Source organism: Pantherophis guttatus, chromosome 6 (assembly GCF_059756535.1).
Source record: "Pantherophis guttatus breed Tessera chromosome 6, ASM5975653v1, whole genome shotgun sequence".
Classification (NCBI taxonomy): Eukaryota; Metazoa; Chordata; class Lepidosauria; order Squamata; family Colubridae; genus Pantherophis; species Pantherophis guttatus.
Window position 1 is genome coordinate 25,389,866 of NC_142068.1, and position 21,365 is coordinate 25,411,230.

The 21,365-nt window shown below is 39.9% G+C and overlaps 1 long non-coding RNA gene across 1 annotated transcript; it reads right to left on the reverse strand.

The window, feature by feature from the left end:
• Positions 1–7,607: 7,607 nt before the first annotated feature.
• LOC132709442 (uncharacterized) lies at positions 7,608–21,183 on the reverse strand. Its single transcript, XR_009620461.2, has 2 exons — positions 21,014–21,183; positions 7,608–10,609 (listed from the first exon to the last, which is right to left on the reverse strand). It is a non-coding gene; the product is annotated as an uncharacterized LOC132709442 (long non-coding RNA).
• Between the last annotated feature and the right edge of the window lie 182 nt (positions 21,184–21,365).

A 21,365-nucleotide genomic window follows, 5' to 3' on the forward strand; every position in this document is an offset into this window, starting at 1 on the left:
GATCAAAATTTAGGTGCTTGGCAAGTGGCATGTGCTTACAATGGTTGCAGCATCTGGGATCACGAGATCATCATTTGCAACCTTCCCAGCCTGCTTCTGACAAGCATAGTCAATGGACGAAGCCAGATTTGTTTGAGGGCTTTGTAATTCACCTAACAGATGCAGGGATACATTTAACAAGGTGGCAAAATCAGGCATGACTCATTTAACAGCCACCCAACTTATCAATGGAAATGTTGATCCCTGTTGTTGTTGCAACTTGCGGACTGTCTGTAATTTGGATCAGTGCTGCTGCAGTGTCCACCAGTGATGAAATCTAAAATTTGTTACTACTGGTTCTGTGGGTGTGGCTTGGTGTGTGGGGGAGGTTAATGTGACTGGGTGGGCGTGGCCAATTTTTTTTTTTTTTTACTTTTCAAACCATTTTTTCTACAACCTCTTTGGTGAAGAGGTTGTAAAAAAATGATTTCAAAAGGCTCTGACGATCCCAGCTGAGTTGTCTGATCAGCAAAGGCTTTTTTTCTTTTAAAAGCCTCTGACGATCAGGCAACTCAGCTGGGATCGTCAGAGGCTTTTAAAAGCATTTTTTTTTACAACCCATTTGGCCAAAGAGGTTGTAGAAAAAATGGTTTTAAAAGAAAAAAAGCCTCTGCCGATCAGGCAACTCAGCTGGGATCATCAGAGGCTTTTAAAAGCATTTGACAATCCCAGCTGAGCCGGGCGATCATCAGAGGCTTTTTTTTTTTTTTACTTTTAAAGGCATTTTTTTGGCTGAAGAGGTTGTAGAAAAAATGCTTTTAAAAATTAAACAAAAAAGCCTCTGATGATCACGTGGCTCAGCTGGGCATTGGGGGGAGAGGCATGGATTTTTGCTACCGGTTCTCCGAACCACCCGCCTCCATCGCTAACGGATTGGGCGGTCCGAACCAGGAGCATTTCACCCCTGGTGTCCACTCACCTCCATGTTTTAAATTAGTGGTGTCAAACTCAAGGCCCGGATGCCGTCCACAGATTGCTTAAATCTGGTTCGCGAGGCCGGCCTGGAAATATCAAATCTTGCTTAGATGTGGTCCATTTTCTGGCTGGCAGAGTCGTGCAGAAGGCAGCACCTTCTTCACCTTTTAGCAGCAACTGCCACCTAGAATTAGGTGCCTCCCAAGATCTGTATCTTGGGAGGCAAAAACATCTGCCTCTTCACCCAAGTCTTTGATGAGAGAGAGTGAGCCCCCTCGTATCACTGACTTTGTCATCTTTTATCTTAATCTTTTACCTGTGATTGATTTAATTGTAAATGTTTTAATTGTTGTGAGCCACCCAGGGTCATTGAGAATTGGGTGGTATATCAACTTTGTAAATTATTACTAATATTAAGTCCTCCTCTAGGGCTGTGTCAGAGGTAGTAACAAAGATTGATAAGACTGTTGGACAGACAGTTTTTAGAGACATCTGGAGAAATTGTCAGTTCATTTATGCTCTGCTCCTATACAAAAGAGTCAAGCCCCATATGGAATTATGGAATGGAGACTATTTGTGTCAGAAAGTAAATCTCCCTGTGTCTGGAATAGCTGTTTTGAATACAAAGGGAAAAATTGCATCTTGAGCCTATGTCAAACGCTCACCCTGGCCATGCCCACCCCAATCACGCCCACAATGGCCATGCGTACCCCCGCCCTCCGAGGTCAAACACAACCCTGATATGGCCCTCAATAAAATTGAATTTAACACCCCCGTTTTAAAGGATTCTTGGTAGTTGTTCTGTGAAGCAAATATCAAAGTGCAATTGGATAATTTAGACTGGAATATCCTATGTTGCAATTTTGACAATATACAAACTGTGATCTTGAAAATAATGGAATGGATACTTTTCTTCCTAGGGCCATATGGATGGGATGCAATAGTGGTAAGGGTGGACAATGCTTTCCCCAAAACAAACAAAAGCAAAACAAACACAAAGCACAGGTGTGTGTGTGTGTGTGTGTGTGTGAATGTGTGTCAGGATTGGAACTTAAAATGATCTGAGTCATAACTTGGTTTCTGCTATATTAATTCTGCTTTTATATCCGCTTGAGCTGACCAGGTATCTCTGCTTTTACTGTGCAGCCTTCAGTATAAATTCTGCCTGTTCCCAGATTCCTTTCCTTTGTTTCCTCTACTCCTGAAAATGAGTTAATTGGACCTTTTCTGTAGTTGTGCTCCAACCCTCTCTGGAAATTCTTTTTGTGCTAAATTTATTTGATAAATAATAAATTTGGTTCAGATCTGTTCTGGTGAGTAGACGTCGTCCTTTCATCTTTATGCTGAATCCCAGTTTATTTTACCAGATTCTTAGATCAATATTTCTTGATTTTCTCTTCCCCACCACCTTTTTGCTATGTTGCTACTCCTGTGCCTTAAAACACTTTTGTTTGGTTTGTTTTCAACTTTCCTGTTGAAGACTTGAGGACCTCAAAAATGAAAGAAATTTCAGAATGAAGGAAATCGCAAGTTTAATAACAGATGAGCCAATGCTGGAAACAATGTCTATCGGTCGTGCATTTTATGTTTTATACACTGTATGAAGATGACCCCTGGTAGGGCCCAAAAATTCCTACATATTTCTCCCAGCCATGAATGGCCTTATTTAGGCAGCAGAAAGCTCTGCCTTTACTGTTCTTCCACCGTTTTAGCTGTAATAGCATCAAGCATGGACTTGCGGATGATGAACCTGTGATCCCCTAAATGAGGGGTATCAAACTCGCATTGTCATGGCTGTGTCACGTGATGGGACTTTCCCCCCCTTTGTTAAACTGGGCGGAGCGGGGCCAGCACGTGATGCATCTGGATCACGGACTGCGAGTTTGACAGCCCTGCCCTAGGTGTTGTTAAATAACTCGCATTATCCCTAGTGTTTACACATTGAACTGCAAAACTTCAGATGGCAGTAAGAAATTAGCATCTCTTTGTTGCCATCTAGTGGTCACATGAATTTCTGAAGCCTGCATATGGCATATATACTTCTCACTCCAGCTTTTGTAACTGGAGGTACTGGGAGTTCTGGATGCTTGTACATTTTCTATCTTTGAAAAATGTTGGACACAAAGCTCATCCATTCCTATAGAGTGCAGAGGATTCAGAGAAAGCACAATAATCAAAGGCAGGAGGCAGTGGTGAAATCCATTTTTTTTTACTACCCGTTCTGTGGGCGTGGCTTGGTGGGCATGGCAGGGGAAGGATACTGCAAAATCCCCATTCCCTCCCCACTCCTGGGGGAAGGATATTGCAAAATCTCCATTCCCACCCCACTTGGGGGCTAGCCAGAGGTGGTATTTGCCAGTTCTCCGAACTGCTCAAAATTTCCACTACTGGTTCTCCAGAACCTGTCAGAACCTGCTGAATTTCACTCCTGGCAGGAGGGGATTAAAATACTGTAGTTACTGTCTTCTGTCCCCCACTCCAACATTTTTAAAAAGAAAAAAAGTCTTTTTTATCTTGGCCAGCGTGAATCTTTGACTTCGTCAATTCTTCCCTGAGGTATTTTACCTTCCAAACTCCAAGGACTGTTCTCAACGTACTCGGGCAACCTTTTGTCCCTTCGCACCTCTCTGAATACACATCTCTAAAGCTAAACCAGCTGTTCTGCCTGAGCAGGAAGCAAGCCTTGTGGAGAAACATCACTTTTGAGGAGAGCAGTAATTGCCCCAAATCATTTTACTGCCACAGAATTCCCAGTGGCTACGTGTGGCTGTGTAGAAGCAGAATGTGAGTGTTTGTGTTTTCCTTCGGCAACCTTGTAATTTAAGATGATCCATCATGACACAAGTCAAAGGATTACAAAGCAATTTCTGAGGCTATGCCACACATAACGATAGCAGCTGTGGCCACCATGAAGGCATGCTCTCAGTACATGTCTTTGTGCCCTCAGCAAGCTTTAATACATTCTTTTCCAAGAGCAAACTGCAGTCAAGCATATGGGTTTGTTTACAGCTTGGGTATCCAAGAAAAAAAGAAGTCTGCCTATATTTTTTTTTTCCATTCCGTATTGCAAGCTTTGCAAAACCATCCAACGCTGGCTGAGCATGATAGATTTAGTCCCCCACATCTGGAGAGCACCAAACTGAAGTAAGTTGCCACACGGGATTGCTTGCACAAGATGATTTTTCTCCTTCAGGCTTTTGTACTCATTAAGAAGAATAAATTCACACATTGCTTAATGATAGTCAAAACAAAACAATCTTTCGACATCTGAAGTCCATTGCTTTATATGCATTTGCTGACTTTAGAAATGCTGCTAATGCACGGTCCTGAATGCTATTATTGAATATTAGTTAGTGATCTCAGACTGGAGCTCTCCCACACATAACTCATTTGGTATAACCATGAGAAGCTCATAAATTTGGTCTTCTTTTCAGGTTAATATGCCTGACATGTTTGAAGTCACCTTCAGAATTCTTGCTTGTAATTTTGTTGTTTGTTCCAACACAAAAAGGTCACACACACACACCAGGCAGATAATATTGCTATCAGTATTCTGGCCATCTACTGTACTTAAAAGTACCGTAATATGCTTCCCAGAAATATTCTTACAGAATTCTCTTTAGCAACATTGACTGAAATAAAAGGAAGAGGTTACAAGAATCCCAGCAACAGGACTTCTTCTATTTAGAACCAATATATCCCCTTAACCACAGAAAGCCAAAGACCCTCTGACTTCCTTTCCAACAGTTATTCAGTGATCTGAAGTGGTAGTGGGTGTGTTCACTGACAAGAGAAAAGCTTGCAGTTGCTTATTTACATAATAGTCACCCGAATCTTTATTGGGCTGGGAATAAGTATTAGAGCAAGCAATAGCTGACCTCCCCAGAAGAGACCGTGGGGCAGAGTGGAGGACACATGCTAAATCTTGCTGCAGCTTGTTTTCCTAATGCTATAACAGGGGCAGGCTTAGAGGTCAGAGGTTCACCGGCCACCGCAGAATCTTTTTGGATTGCATAATGAGGGGACCCTGGGGAGCGGGATCTATGTAGATCTACATTTTCTTTTTATATGTTGTGGCTCTTAGCAGGACATAGTAAATCCAGTGGTCTAGAACAAGGGGTCTCCAAACGTGACACTTTAAGACTTGTGGACTTCAACTCCCAGAATTCCCCAGCCAGCAAGTTTTGAGGCGTCTATCCACCAGACAGTAGTCATTTTCACAGCCAAGCTAACCACAAAGAAACCTGGAGGTTAGGTTCCTCCTGCAAGACTTCCAAATATGTTCTTTTCCATGTCTCTAAGGTCTTTTCTGGTTTGTTGTTTGGCATTTTAATGTCAAATAAAATGATTCCCATTTTTACCAAAAATACCTGCAGGAAAGTTTCCTTAGTCTGGGGAAAGGGGGAAAAAGACTCAAGAGTAACTCTACCTAAATTATACAATTGATCCAGAGAATTGCTTTGACAGGCTTTCAAGATTCAGTTTCATTAGCCTACCAGCAGTAAACTCCCCCCCCCAAAAGATCCAAGTGGTTTTAGTTTCTAAGTGTGTGTCCTTCCCAGGGCTTGACAATATTTCATGTACGGCCCAGTTAATTGGAAGACTGCTTCCCTCGGTAAATGACCATACGGTTTAAATATTGCAAAGTTTAGGTTCATAGAGTTGCATGCAAAATAATATATTCCAAGGAAAAGCGACCACTCAGAACATTAAACTCTTCTGATACTCAGAATACAATCATTAAGTACCTGCAGCTCTTTGTTTTATTGATAAGATTCCCACTGCTTGAAGACAGAGCCTCTTGGTTTATTTTTCTTCTTCTTTACACCTAACACTTCCTGCCTGGAAGGAAATATGCTGTCTGGGTGGCTTTTGTCTTCTTTGTTTAAACAGCAGAGCTCAACAGAAATAATCAGAGCATGCTGGTCAAAGGAGCTGGGGAAAGGGCTTGTCTCTTGATAAGCTCCACTGTGGTTAACAATCAAAACTGTGGAGGGTGTTGAAAGGGTCCCCTCGCTCTCTCCATTTTCTGAAAAGTAGCTGAACAATAAGCTGAACATCTGTAGTACTCAGCTAGGCTTCTCAGGGTAGGAAAAGAGGTCCAAGGTCAGAGGAGGAGGTTCAATCCAACCCTCACCCCATCTCTGGTGCTTCTCAACACAGTACTGTTGTCCTGGAACTGGAGCCCAATGTTTACGGTATCTATCTGTGAGATATACTGGCGGGTTTATATATACCCTTATTAGCTAATTTCATAATCATTCACTGACATATGTAATATAAACCTTAGCTTGTATTGCAACCAATGAGAGGGGAAAATATATTTAAAAAGGCAAAAAGAAAAAAATTCTGGTAGAGTTTAACATAATGTCATTTCCTGGCCTTTGGAACACTTCCTTGCACTGTGGAAGAATTTACTGTACTGAGTGGCAATTTGGTACATTCTTATCTGAATAGTTATGTAAGGATGGTTCTATAACCAGAATGGGTAAACTCTGGTCATCCAAGTGTCAAAGAACATATTGCAAAACAACCAGAATGAATGGGAAACCCTCACTATAGAGCACAGCAAACACCGTGTAGAATTCCTAAGAAGCGCAGAGCAAGAGACCAGAGAGTTGGCCAAATCCCTTATTTCCGTTGAATCATTTCAATCTGACCAGATGAGGGATGGAAATAGCCTGGACCGAGAACAGTTTTTAATTAAAAAAAAAAAAGGTAGAATAGAAATCCATGTTACGCTATCATTTTTATCTATTACCCTCTGTTTTTTAAATGTTATTTTAACAGCTTTCCTTTTTGTAATGTGACTAGAGAAAAAAACAGAAGCAAGCAATTTCAGCAAAGAAAGGAACAGCATTGAAGTTGGCGTGAGAGCAAATTTAGTGTAGACTGCTAGAGTTCTTGTCTGGACCCCCCAAGTAGTGGTGGGGAGGGAAGGCTTAAGAGGTGAAGAAGAGGTCCTCTCTAAGTTGTTACTTAGGAATCGCATTGTCATTCCAGTGACATTCAGGGCTGTTTCCAGTTGGGTTAGTTCCTTTTCTCAGCTGCCTGAAACTGAACTGTGTTTGCATTTTCATTTTCTCAAACACAGCTAGCTGAACTTTGACATGACTAAAAGGGTAGATTCTAAATGACTCAGGCTGCTGCGTGAATAGTACCCAAAGCCAGGTCCTCCAGCAGATAAACTTACTGCTAAATCACTACTGTATGCAAACCAGTTGATACAGAAAGGCCGGTGTGTTCCCGCCCGGGAGTCAAACCACATTCTGAAGTTATTTTGAGAGATTAGTGATCGGAACCAGAGGCCACTTGAAAGCTGGCCTGGCTCCTTGTTTGGTTTCGTTTTAAGAGGTTTCTGGCTCTGGGCTGCAAAAGCTAGATGATAACTAGGTGGTAGATAAGAACCTACTGTGTCTCTTTGCTGTCATCTAGTGGTTATCTGGATTTTTGCGGCCCTGGAGAGATTGACAATGGCCCCAAGGAGTTGCCTCCAGAATTGGCACCAACTATAGACACTCTGTCCTGAACAGCTGGGAAATCACTGATAACTCACCTTCTCTCTTCCTTTGATAATCCAGCAACCTAACTTCACTTCCTGCCCAGAGGCAAAGGACAGGCAATTGGGTTGATAGGCAAACATATGCTGACAGTTGGGGAAAAAAATATTTATTTATTTATTGGTTCGATTTATATGCCGCCCTTCTCCAGAGACTCGGCTTACAATGCGTTAAGCAATAGCCTTCATACTTTTTTGTATATACCTGCTTAGTAGGGCTTTCGGCCTCCCCTAAGCGGTGTTCTTTTTTATACAAAGTCAGCTTATTGCCCCCACAATCCGGGTCCTCATTTTACCTACCTCGGAAGGATGGAAGGCTGAGTCAACCTTGAGTCTGGTGAGATTTGAACTTGCAGTAATTGCAGGCAGTTGGCAGCTAAGTGCTACTTAACAGCACTTTAGTCCGCTGCACCACTTAGGCTCCTTGGTGCAGGTAGTCCTCTACTTACGATCCTAACCAGGCTCAACATTTCTGTTGCTAAGCGAGACGTTTGGTAGGTGAGTTTTGCCCCATTTTATGACCTTTCTTGCCAGTGTTGTTACGTGGATCACTGCAGTTGTTAAGTTAGTAACATGGTTGTAAAGTGGAATCCGGCTTCTCCACTGAATGTGCTTGTCAGAAGATCAGAAAAGATGATTACATGACCCTGGAACCATCATAACTATGAATCAGTTGCCAAGCATCTGAATTTTGAACACAAGACCATGGGGATGCTGCAGTGGTCATAAGTGTGAAAAACGGTCATAAGTCTCTTTTTTCAGTGCCCTTGTAACTTCGAACAATCATTAAACAAATGGTTATAAATCTAGGACTACTTGTCCCGTACTTACATGGAAGGTTTTTAGAATTTCAAGTTGGAAACTTAATCCATATTTAGGCACTCCCCTTGTCTGAAGGCTCAGCAATTAGTTGCTAACCGGTTCACAGATGACAATGTCCATATGAAAAGATCTGCCAGCTGCCAATTTGAGATGTTATTTTAAAGCACTAAAAGCGCCTGTCTTTCTAAAAGACTGTTGCTACTACAAATAAATGTACAGGTAGTAAAGAAGAAATGGCCTTTCTCCTTTTCACTCTCTTTTTCTTTGGCTTCATTTTTCAACACTGACAGCTAATGTGATAATATTGAGCCAGTTCTGACATGAGCCCCCCAAAGGGAAAGGAATGTTAATGATACAGACATCAAAGAAACTGTTGGCTATATCGGAATATAATACTATTGAAGGAATGGTATCATAAAATAGAACATCACGCTTATAAATAGTGTAATTGTCAGAATTTATATTTAATTTAAAAAGAATTTAATACCCCAGCCAGTTGTATGACATTTGAGGATGCAGGATGAAGTATCTCTTCCCTCTCATATTGACTTTTCTCTTTTCACTTGTTTCACATCACCATTTCTCCGGGCCCCTCTGGCTTCATTTTCCTGATCCATTCCAAATACTGTAGTCTTACAGGTAGTTCTTGACTTACGACGATAATAGAGCCCGCAATTTCGGTTGTATATCGCGACAGCCATAAAATGGATCACCACATAATCATGCCTGATTTTATGAGCTTTTTTGCAGCAGTCTTTTAAGTGAATGTTTAGTTTAGTTTACTTTATTGTCACCGCACCTCATACAACGAAATTAAATGCCATCTTCAGTGTACATAATAACTATAAAAATAAACACAAACATACATCCTTCACATTCTATACAATTGAATTGAAAACCCCTGATATTGCATTAATATTGCACTATATAGTAAAATTCAATATGGTTACTGGGATAGAAGCTGTTTTTCAATCTATTTGTCCTTGTTTTTATTATCCTGTACCGTCTGCCAGATGGTAATAGTTCAAAAAAAGGGTGCCCAGGATGGGATGGATCTTTAACAATGTTTTGAACTTTCTTAAGGCAGCAGGAGCTACAAAGCTCTTCCAAAGAGGGGAGAGGGCAACCAATGAACCTCTGGGCAATGATGATGTTAACCAGGGGTGGGTTCTAATTTTTTTTACTACCAGTTCTGTGGGTGTGGCTTATTTTGTGGGTGTGGCTTGGATGTCATGTGACTAGGTGGGCGTGGCTAGCTGGTCAGAGTCATTTCTGGAAGGTCCTCGCACTTACGACCAATCCTCACACTTACGACCCGACTCATTTGTTTGCTTTTAACACTGATCAACTGTAGGACGGCCCTTTGAAGCGGCAAGTGTTTAAACAGTTTTTTTCCCTCTAGTCATCAGCTGGGAATCAGGAGGCAGCAATAGATTGTGGGTGGGAGCAAATAAAAGGTAAGAATAACGTGGTGGGGGGGTGGGAGGGCGGAGGGGGGAACCGGTTCGGTGATATCATATCGTCACCGCTACCGGCTTGGCCGAACCGGACCGAACCGGGAGGAACCCACCACTGATGTTAACCCTCTGGAGTTTTGGCAAACCATACACAGGTGCAGTAAGTTAAAATACTCTCAGTTTTTCATTCAGTTGTTGTTTTCTGAGAAGTCTCAGGTAGTATAATCTCTGCTGGGCCCTTTTGACCAGTGCTGCAATATGAGTGCCCCAGGTCAGGTCCTCTTTTGTGATAACACCCAGAAACTTAAAACTGGCCACTTGCTTCTCTTGGTCTCCATTGATAAGCAAGGGCTGGATGTCTGATTTATTCCTTCTGTAGTCCACTATAAGCTCCTTGGTCTTATTGGTGTTAAGGACTAAATTATTGTCTCCATACCACGGAAGCAGGGAACACCATGGTTATTAAGAGAAGCCCTTGTTTACTACATTTTATTTTGCTGGAAACTGTCATAAATCACAGTCATGTGGCCACAGGATATTGCAAATGAAGGTAAATGCAGACCAGTTGCCAAGTGCCCCAAATATGTTCAAGTTCCTGGGCAGGGTGGACACAGTGGATATTGGACCTTTGAATCCAGGTCATAACTTCCCTTTTTCAGGATATGTTGTAACTTCAAATGGTCACTAAGCATCCAGTCATAAGTCGAGGACTGACTCATTTTTCAATTCTGGTAAACTTTACTTCCCCTCATCCAGGTATTGAGGGTAAAGCTTCAGCCTCTTCCCAAAATATCCATTTCTGGCAAAGCATCAAAATCTGAAAAAGAATACCATTTTGTATTTTCTATTTGCACACCCAGCATCCTGTCTCTCAGCTACACAGCAGCTTTTAAATTTAAATAACTATAATATTGAAGTGTTTCTTTTCATTACAAAGAATTAATAATCTAAAGTAAGTGGTTCATATATTACTATAAATGGTCAAAGAACAAAAAATATCCACTGTCTTCCAATGCCTATGAATGTCCCAAACTGTGGATATGTCACAGGTGAATGTGCAAATTGCTAAGTATGGAGTGCCAACATTTGTTAATGCAGCAAGACTGGGAAAGCTGCATTGCTATTCTGGTAGATTTGTTAACCTTCCCTGCTGCTTTTTTATTTTAATATAAAGAGGTTTACCATAATTTATATTGCATTTTTAAATGCTTAATTAAAAAAAAACATTGAAGCAGTTTCTAAAATATGATAACACACATAATAAACATACTAAAGAACACAAGTTTTATTGAAAATGATTTCTAGAATTTTTTTTTGAAGTCCTTCCCTCTATCCTGGAATAAAGCAGGGCAAAGATCAAAAGCAGGGGTGTCAAACTCGCGGGCCGGATGTGGCACATGCTGGCCCCGCCCCCACTCAGTTTAGCGAAGGGGAAAAAAGTCCAGATACATCATGTGACGACGCGAGTTTGACCCCCCTGATCTAAAGGAATAGATAATTTATCGCTCATGGATCCAGAATTTCCAAGAATGTAGTGCCAAAATTCAGTGGCAAGTCACTCAATAATAGTGTGGCAATTTTCCATTAATTTATGGTAAGAGTGAAAATCAAGTCAATCAAGTAAGGCAGGTATGCTAAATTTAGGTTTATAGCTTATTAAAAATCTCCTCGTAAAGTTACAGAATAGAGAATATAAGCCAAACACTCCAGCTGTCACTTCTTATGGGACAATTGTTTTTGCCACATTCTTGATGGTTATAAATTTTAAAAGTATGGTTTCCAACCACAGAAAGCTTCCACCCTTTATCTAAATGTACTAAACGCAATTCCAAAATTGCTTGGGAAAATGAAAAAAGGACCTTGCTTGCATTAAGACTATAAAGAATGTGCAGGTGAGATTTTTTTGGGAAAATGCCATCATCATCTAAACTGACTATCTGCCTTCTGTAATTTCATGGAAATACATGGGAAAAGGCCAGTTGCATGTTCTGTGTCTTTATGCAAAGACCGTGGTCCTTATGATGGGATTGGTGAATATTAAGTAGTGATCCATGTCCGGAAAATAAATAAATAAATGCATTGGATTTGAAAGTACACCTAGGCAGTAACTTTAGCTCTGGCCCCACCTGGTGATCTAGAAATGAACTCGTTTTGGACAGAAAAGTGCCCCAGTTCTTCACACCAAATATAATTATTTATCGGAAAAAGCCTTCCATTTATACTGCCTGTGGGAAGGAAATTAAGTCCCCCCTTCCTTCACACATTCTTCCTTCTGTAATTCAGAATCACCAATTAGAATAGGGTCTAGACAATTATCAAAGTGCAACAAGAATCATCTAATGTAATATGGTGCAACATTCCTCTTTATCTAAAATCCCAAACCAAGATCCCTTTGACCCAGAGATCTCTGATAAAAAAAAAAGGCTTTCCATTTCCTAAAAGTTCACCTTACTATCAAATGCTATCCCGCAGGCCTGCAGAGTATCTGAACCATGTGAGTAATTGGCTACTGTAAATATATTTTCTTAGAATTCTTCTTAGAATAGAGGGTGAGCTGGGATTCCTACATAAAGAGAACTTGGAAAAGGTTTAGGGATGGGCCACCTAATAAACTTTACTTCACACCAGCTGTCTGCATTCTTCCAACCCAGTTTGGAATTGATCTAATTTTCCTTCCAACATTGCTTATTCCTTTAAAAAAAAAATCACATCTATTAGCGTGCACTTTTATACATCAGGTTCTGTATTTGGGTATTTGTTGTCTTTAGGAGTAAAGTCTCAAGAGAAAAATAGAGACAGCTTTCTTTCTGCAGAGAGCTTTCTAATTTATAGCCATCAAAGTATGTTGGATTAATTCTCATTATCCTTCAATTTAGGCTTTTGTTTTGTTGAGAACCCCATTACTTTCTGAATAATCTATGGGACAGATGATGGACCATAGGAGGAAATGCTGGATTGGCCGTGGTATTTTTTTTGTTTTGCCTATCTTTATTTTCTCGGCTGCTGTGAGAAAGGCAAACTGTTAATATGTCAACCCTGCAAAGTATTTGAAATTATCTGAGAGTTCATTTGGGAGAAATTCACAATAATAAATTATTTACAATAATTCTACTTTATTGTAAGGCTAAATTAGTTCAACGAGTTGTGTTTCCTGTTTGATCTGCCTGATAAGGCTGACGCTGGGAATTAAGGTATTAGAAATGTAATCTTATAAAATCAAACTTCATATTTTTCTTTGCCCTTATTAGACAACATACACCTTAAGCTTATAATGGAAGTTGCCAAAAGACTTCAAGTAACATAGGTGTATGACATTTATAGATGCTAAATTGGCATTGAACGGTTTATCGAAGATTCTGAGTTGTCACAGAAGAATAAAGTTCTTTTTATACCTTGTATCAACCACGACATCTGTACATCTGGTTCATTTCCTCTTTTGTTTCAAACCAATTACAGTTTTATAACTGTAGTTCTATCATTTTAGCAATTGCCCGAGAACTTTTAACAGCATGGCACCTTCAGCTTAGGCTTCAGCTTCGGCTTCCTGTCACACTTTATAAGTGTGGGTCAATCATCAATAGACTCCTGACACAGCCAATCACAGAAATATAAAAGTTACACTGGCTTATTCGCCAACCATTTGCTACAATTGAGGCAATGAATAACACTCAAGCGATTGTCGATATCCGAATCGCATGTCTGTAACAAAGCATCCATGCAGCCAAGTGTTTTAATAAATGAACTTAATCAATGTGAGATATTTTGTGCGATTCCTGAAATCTTCTATGTTGAGCCAATTAAGGGTGAGGGTGAGGCCATTGTACAAGATTGTGCGATTGTAGCCTAAAAATAAAACCCCTTTGTGATATACAGTAGATAGTTTATACATCTTTCTTGGCTGCCTTTAAAACTATTAACCTGGGAATTATTTTATTGGAAAATACTGCAAATAATCCTGAGTTTTTGTTTGAAAGGCGAAGGACAGGGGCACTTCAACTTTCCCCAAGATTTACACATGTCCTTTACTTAGGTGTTTCCTGTTCTCTTTGAAGCATTATCAGTTGCAGCTTTTTCTTGTAAAGTTAAATCTTTCACAATCTAACTCTAAAGTTTTATTTCTGACCCTTCTCTTCAATCTCTATTTGTCATTTAGATCAGGAAGACCCAGATAAAAGAAAGGTTTGTGATTCAACTATTGTGAGCTGAAGCAGTACAGGGCAACTAAAGAGATAGTAGGTCACGAGGACCCTTCCGGGAATGTAAGCATCTCAATCACATAAAACTTGGCAAGTTCAGTGACATTTCTCTCTCACACCTTTAAGATAGCTAGGAATCTTCACCGTGCTACTGGTTCTTCAAAATCCTCCTATTATTATTTTATGAAACACACACATAGATTCAACCGTATTAACTCTATACTTTGGCATCTTAATTATGAGAGAAAAGGGCCTAAGAAAAGATACGCTGCAAGCGGAATGACTTCCTCAAATTTGAGCCCCATTGCTGAAATTTTCTTCCTTAGTCTTGGCTGAAAATAAACTAATTCTAATGTTGGCAGACAACATACAATGACAGTCATTGCTGCACATCAGTTTGGGTAGTATTTCTTTTAGCCAGTCATTATGTCTGAAAAATTCCATTTAGAGGCAACTGCAGACCTAGAGGCTTTTCCCAAAATGGTGGAAGCAATTTTATGATGCAACTGGACTTCTGTCGTCACTTGTCACAGCTCCTGCCAATCTAACAGTTCAAAAGCATGTAACTGTAAATTCAAGTAGATGAATAGGTACCACATATAAGTATGCAGGAAGGTAACATTGTTCCATGCTTCACCAAAAGCTCTGTGTTGCTGTGTGATGTCATCTGGCCACATGACCATGGAAACATCTCCAGACAATGCTGGCTCTTTGGCTTAAGAAACGGAGATGAGCACTGCCCCCTAATGTCAATCATGACTAGAGGAGTAAAACCCGCAAGGACACCATTTTTACTATTGCACACATTGTGTTGCTAGCTTCCCTGACCCTTCCCCTGAAATGAGCCCAGTGGGTTTTGTTAAAAACTGATTCATAAAAGGAACCTATACTTCCACAATTAAGTTGTTAGAAATCCTAAATTCCTGGTTTCCCATTAGTTTATCATCAGATATCAAGCAATAGTTATATTTTTTAAAAAAGCTTTGATCTGCAACTGGAAGAAATTTACAGTCATCAATTCTCTTAAGAAATATGAAGATTGTTGCACTTATTGGAGGACATGTACTTCACATGAGAAGGCACAATGAAGCTGATATGTTACTGAATCAGACAATTTCCCTATGATTCAAACGATTCTGCCATTTTCCATCCATGTTGATCCGAGTCTGTTTGGACTACAAATGATAAAACTACTGGTCCTTTGCAAATAATACTAATCACATGGTAATTTTTATTTGTATCCCACATTTTATCTGATGACTCAAAGTAGGATCTCATGCAGTTTTTTTTATCCCCATCATAATCCTAATAGGTAGCTGCAGAGAGAGAATGTAAATCTGAATCCATGATCCAATTCAACATCTTAGCTTATAAACTGCGTTCTACAGCACACATTTATTCTTATTTAGAAATACTTTGAGCTCATCCCTAATTTTAAAAATAAGAAAAAAATATGAAAGCACTCTAAAATCAATGTTCATCAATGCTTTTAATATATGAAAAAATTGTGCAGGCACACACAGAGCTTCACGTATTTCCCTACCACTTTGTTTTCTTTAATATTTATTATTATTAAGAAACTATATGGCTTATGATGTGAATGCCAGCTACACTTCCAGAAATGTCAGCCTGCTTCCAGTTTGGGAATACACATCTCCATTTCAAACAGCATCTTCATGGGGAGGGGTGGGGGGAGGCTCTCCCTGCCCATATAGGCAGATTCTCCCAGCACTTCCCTTCTAGATAGAAAAAAAAAAGCTTTGTTGTTTTAACAAAATAAGGAAAAAGGGTAAATTCCAAAGGATGCATAATTGGTCCTCTATCAAGGCACTGGAGTGAATGCAGGAATTTGAAAAGCGTACAGTGTGTTCTGTCACATGTTGACTTCCACAAAGGGCCTGTTTTTAAAACTGTCAGAGAGCCTCTTCTGGCATTGTGGAAAACAGAAAAAACCTGTCAATAGTGTTTTCACATGGATATTTCACTCTGTGGGCTTTCAGAGGGAGGGTCAGTAACAAGATTTGAGGAAGTGCCTGATGTCTTCCATTCAGATGGGCACTGCTTTGTTTTAACTCCTACCACAAGAGTCATCATTCTAGTATGCTTGACAGGTCTTTGGGAATATGTGAAAATGAAGTCCCAAGGAACTTGTGGCATGTAAGACTACATAGAGAGTGGTGGACCGTTGACATTTCCTAGAAATGCTGAGCTGAACCTAAATAACAGACAATACTATAATTCAACTGATTTATTTTTAAAAAGATATAATACACTTTGTCCTTGCCTTTGAACACCCTCTGGCTATGGCAAGCCTAGTTTAGGATTGGAACATCCAAGGAGACAAAAAGGATAACTGAATGAAAAGGAAAATTTGAAGTTCTCTACATTTTGTAGAAATGGGTAAATGTTTTAGTTAGAAACAGCACTATACATATGTTCTATGTGATGCAGTCATTTAAATCTCTGAATAAGAGAATTGGATGAACCAAACTTCAGAGTGTGCTTTATTTATTAAGAATCTTCAGAAAATCTGGACTATTTTGAATCTCATTCTAGTCTCTTTCTGGGTACCTTCCTTTTATTTGTAGTGGACAATGTCATGTCTTGGTCCATTCTTATAATTTTTCTTTTTAGTTCTGCTTGATCTATTTTGTTTCATCTACTTGCAATTGTATCTCTGGACTGGGACAGTTTTGTAATTTATCTTTTCCAACGCTGTAATTTATCTTTTCCAACACTGATTATTTGCAGTTTAATATTTAGAGTTTATATAGAGTTTTAAGTTTGTTTTTCCTCTGTGAAATTGGTTTAACTCTCAAAAAGATGATAGTTGTAAATTCTACAGTTATGAAGAGATACTACCACTTAATGGTATTATGTGATATTATCACTACAAGAAGTGATAAGGGAGTTGAACTTGCTAGACCTTTGGGCGAGAATGACCACATCATATTGGAATTCAATATGATGCAAACACAAGCAATAGAACATAATCCAACCAGTGTCTTAAACTTTAAAAGAGCTTATTTTAACGAATTCAGAGTGAGCCTAAGAAAGATCCCATAGATGGAAATCCTAAAAGGGAAAACAACTCAAGAAGCGTGGGAAACTCTGAAAAATATGATTATTAAGAGCCTAGTCCAGCACAATAGCACTGAAAAAGAAAAGCAAGAAATCCAAGAAGAAACCAGCATGGTTGCACAAATATCTAATAAACTAAAAGACAAAAAGAACAAGAACAAAAAATGGAAAGAGGGACACATAACTAGGGCAGAATATCAGCAGATAGCCCGAATCTGCAAAGACGAAGTCAGTAAAGAAAAGGCTCAGAATGAACAAAGATTTGCAACAAAAATCAAAGATAATAATAAAATAGTTTCTTTCAACATATAAATAACAAGTAAAAGTCAAGGAACATATAAATATCAAAAAGTCAAGTAGGTCCACTAAAGAGTGAAGATGGCAAGGAAGTAACAGGCAGCAGACAGGAAGCAGAACTACTTAACTCATTCTTTGCATCAGTCTTCATGCAAAAAAAACCCAAATAAACTATAGCCCAACCTACCAAAAACGTAACTGTAAAAGACAGACTAGGAATAAAAATTAAAATAAGGAAGAAAATGGTTGGCAGATATTATCTCAGAACCATTGTACCATATATTTCAAAAATCCTAGAACACCAGGGAATTACATGAGGACTGGAAAAGAGCTAATGTGGTTCCCATCTTTAAAAAAAAAAAAAAGGCAGGGGGAAGGGAGAACCAGACCCAAGAAACTACAGATCAATCAGCCTAACATCAATACGGGAAAAGATAACAAAAAACCAGATCTGCAAACGTCTAGAAGCAAATAAAGTTATAACTACCCTGTTTTCCCCAAAATAAGACATTCCCTAATAATAAGGCCAATCGGGTTTTTGAGCGCATGGCAATAAGGCCAAGCGCTTATTTCAGAGTTCAAAAAAATATAAAACAGGGTCTTATTTTCGGGAAAACACAGGGAAAGCCAACACAGGTTTGTTAAAAACAGACCATGCCAAACCAATCATTTCATTCTTTTGACAAAGTGACTAAATTTGTAGACATAGTATACTTAGATTTCAGCAAGGCATTCGACAAAGTAGACCACAACCTATTTCTTGGCAAGCTAGAAAAATGTGGGATAGACAGCATCACCACCAGATGGATTTGTAACTGGCTAACAAACCGTACTCAGCAGGAAGTCCTTAATGGTATTACATATACTTAGAAGGAAGTAAGAAGAGGGGAACCACAAGGTTCTTAGGTCCAGCCAACACCCTAGAATACAAGCTCAGAATCCAAAAAGATCTTGACACAGTTGACAATGGGCCCTATCCAACAAAATGTGAAGAAAAGCAAGGTTTTATACTTAGGCAGGAAAAACCAAAGGTACAAGTACAGATTAGGTGGCTCAAAAACAGTAACTGTGAGAGGGATCTCGGTGTCCTACCGGACAATCACTTAAATATGAGCCAGTAATGTACGGCAGGATCCAAACCAAAAGCTAGTACAATCATTGGTTGCATAATCAGAGGCAGAGAATCAAAATCACGTGAAGTATTAGTACCATTTTATAAAGACTTAGTAAGGCCACGCTTGGAATACTGCATCCAGTTTTGGTTACATTACAAAATGATGTTGAGACTTTGGAAAAAATGCAAAGAAGACCAACTAAAATAATTAAATGCCTAGAGACTAAAACATATGAAGAATAGTTGCAGGATTTGGATTGTCTAGAGAAAAGAAGGACTAGGGGAGACATGATAGGAGTATTCCAGTATTTGAGAGGCTGCCACAAAGAGGAGGGGGTCAACTTATTTTCCAAAGCACCAGAGGGCAGGACAAGAAATAATGGAAACTAATCAAGGAGAGAAACAACCTGGAATTAAGGGGAAACTTCCTAACAGTGAGGACAATTAACCAGTGGAACAGCTTGCCTTCAGAAGTTGTGGGTGCTTCATCACTGGAGCTTTCTAAGAAGAGACTGGACAGTCACTTGTCTGAAATTGTATAGGGTTTCCTGCTTGAGCAGGGGATTGGGCTAGAAGACCTCCAAGGTCCCTTCCAGCTCTATTCTGATTGAAGATCTAATGAAACTTAAGACTCAATTAAACAAAAGTGAAACAGTCACATACCTAAATGCTATATGACCAGAAGGTGGTGCTATAGAATTTTTCTTTTAAATTTTATCAACACAAAGACAGCACAAGTTTGTGTTTATTTATTTATTCAATACTCAAATATAGCTGCCCATCTCAATCCAATTGATTCTGGATAGCAAACAATATAACAAAACCATTACAAGTTATACATATAGGCAACTGAGGATGATCATAATTACATAAAAATTAACAGTGCAACCAGGTAACAGGCTCCCTCTAGTACTCCCAGGATTCAGGCTTTAGAGCCTTACAAAAGGCCAACAAGGTGGGGGCTATCCTGAGCTCTGATGGAAGAATGTTCCAGAGGGCAAGAGTTACTGCCTACAATGCATGCCTCCTGATCCCCACGGACATGCCTTCCCGATGGGCATCCTGGAATGCCAGCAGACATTCCTTGGCTGACGGGACCTGCAGCATCCTCAACGTACAAAACCAAATTGGATGGGTAGAAACTATTGGGAGAAGATAGCCCTTCAAATAATCTGGCCTCAAATCATGCAGGGCTTTAAAGGTAATAACCAGCACGAGTTATGAGACTTCTCTTACAACCTAGGATTACAGCGAGGATGCCTCATGAAATGCCCCTGGTAGATACAGAGTCTGTCGCAGTGAGAACTACCCAAGCTGCTACTCCAAACCAGGAGGCACAGAGTCAGGTGTGAAAACACAGAGGATTTCTGGGACTGGAGGTCTGACATCTCCAGCTGATGGGTTCAACTATTCCACTGCACCTTCAACTGGACATTCAATTATCCAATGGAAGAAAATGTATGTCTTGCATGAGTTTTCCTAGGGCTAGGACTCCAAGCTTCCCTCTGCCCCTTCCTTCCACCCATATCTCAAAAATCCCTTTTCTTGCAGTCCTCCCTCCCAAAAGCTGGAGTTTTAATTGAAATTAGGTATCCTAGGGTTACCATTTTTGACTGTAGTAATACCCAATCTTCACACTTACTAAATTGAGATTCATTCATTCATTCATCCATTCATTCTCTCTCTCTCTCACACACACACACAACCTACCCAATAGTAATTCCAATGGTTCGCCAAGAAATACGCCACTTTTAACTCTGTTTTAACGAAACATCAAACGGAAAGCCATTTTCACGGAAAGGAAGAACTTCCTGACCGTACTCTTGCATTAGAGCCCAGTCAGCCCTGTCCTTACAGATAATAGTTTTTTGTAAAAACAGTGTGTGTGTGTGTGTGTGTGTGTGTGTGTGTCTCAGCATTGACACACTTTTAAAAATGTATTTATTCAGATAAGCAAACTACTTGTTACCAATGTGCCTCACACAGCTTTGTATTGTGCTTATGGGGAGAAACGTGAGAAGGGAATCTTATGTGAGCCATTTTGAGCTCCTGAAAAGAGGGGGTGGGGGGAGAAGGGAGATATAACAATAACCTTTATTATCATTGTACATATATACAATGAAATTGATTTAGCCTCTATTGGTGCAATCCATAACAAAAAAACAGGACAACATGAATAATATAGAAAGTGGTCCTTATACAAGTAATTAGGGAGAAACCAGTCATATGTTTCCATGTATGCATGGAGAGTGATCTCAGTTGTATTTAGGATCATGGATAAAAGCTATTTTTAAACCTATTTGTCCGGCTGGCTATGCTTTTTGTCTTCTGGTAAAAGTGAGAATAGACACTGACCAGGATGTGAATCGTCCCTAAGTATCTTCCTTTCTCTGCTGAAACAACAATTTAATTGCCATAGTAAATAAATAATTCCTTGGAAAGGTGCTTGTTCTGGGCGAGGGAAGCCTTTTATTGCCAATCCCCTCCCGCCCGGTTCCGAATATGAGCAACCGTTTCCAAACCCAGGGCGTACCTCTTCGGAAAGATACTTTTCTGAATCATCCCCTTCCTTCCTTCCTTCCTTCCTTCCTTCCTGCATCCCAGCGCCATCAGCATACCGGCTTTTTCGACAGCAAGAGAGGCATAGACCAGGGGTGGGCAAATGTGGCCCTTTTACAACCTGTGGACTTCAACTCCCAGAATTCCTGAGACAGCCAAGCTGTCTCAGCCAAGCTGTCTCAGCCAAGGAATTCTGGGAGTTGAAGTCCACAGGTTGTAAAAGGGCCACATTTGCCCACCTCTGGCATAGAAGGGTTTTAGCCTTTACGGCCAAGAGACTCCAGAAGGCCGCCCTCCTCTGTGCTAAACAACTTGAAGGGTAACGC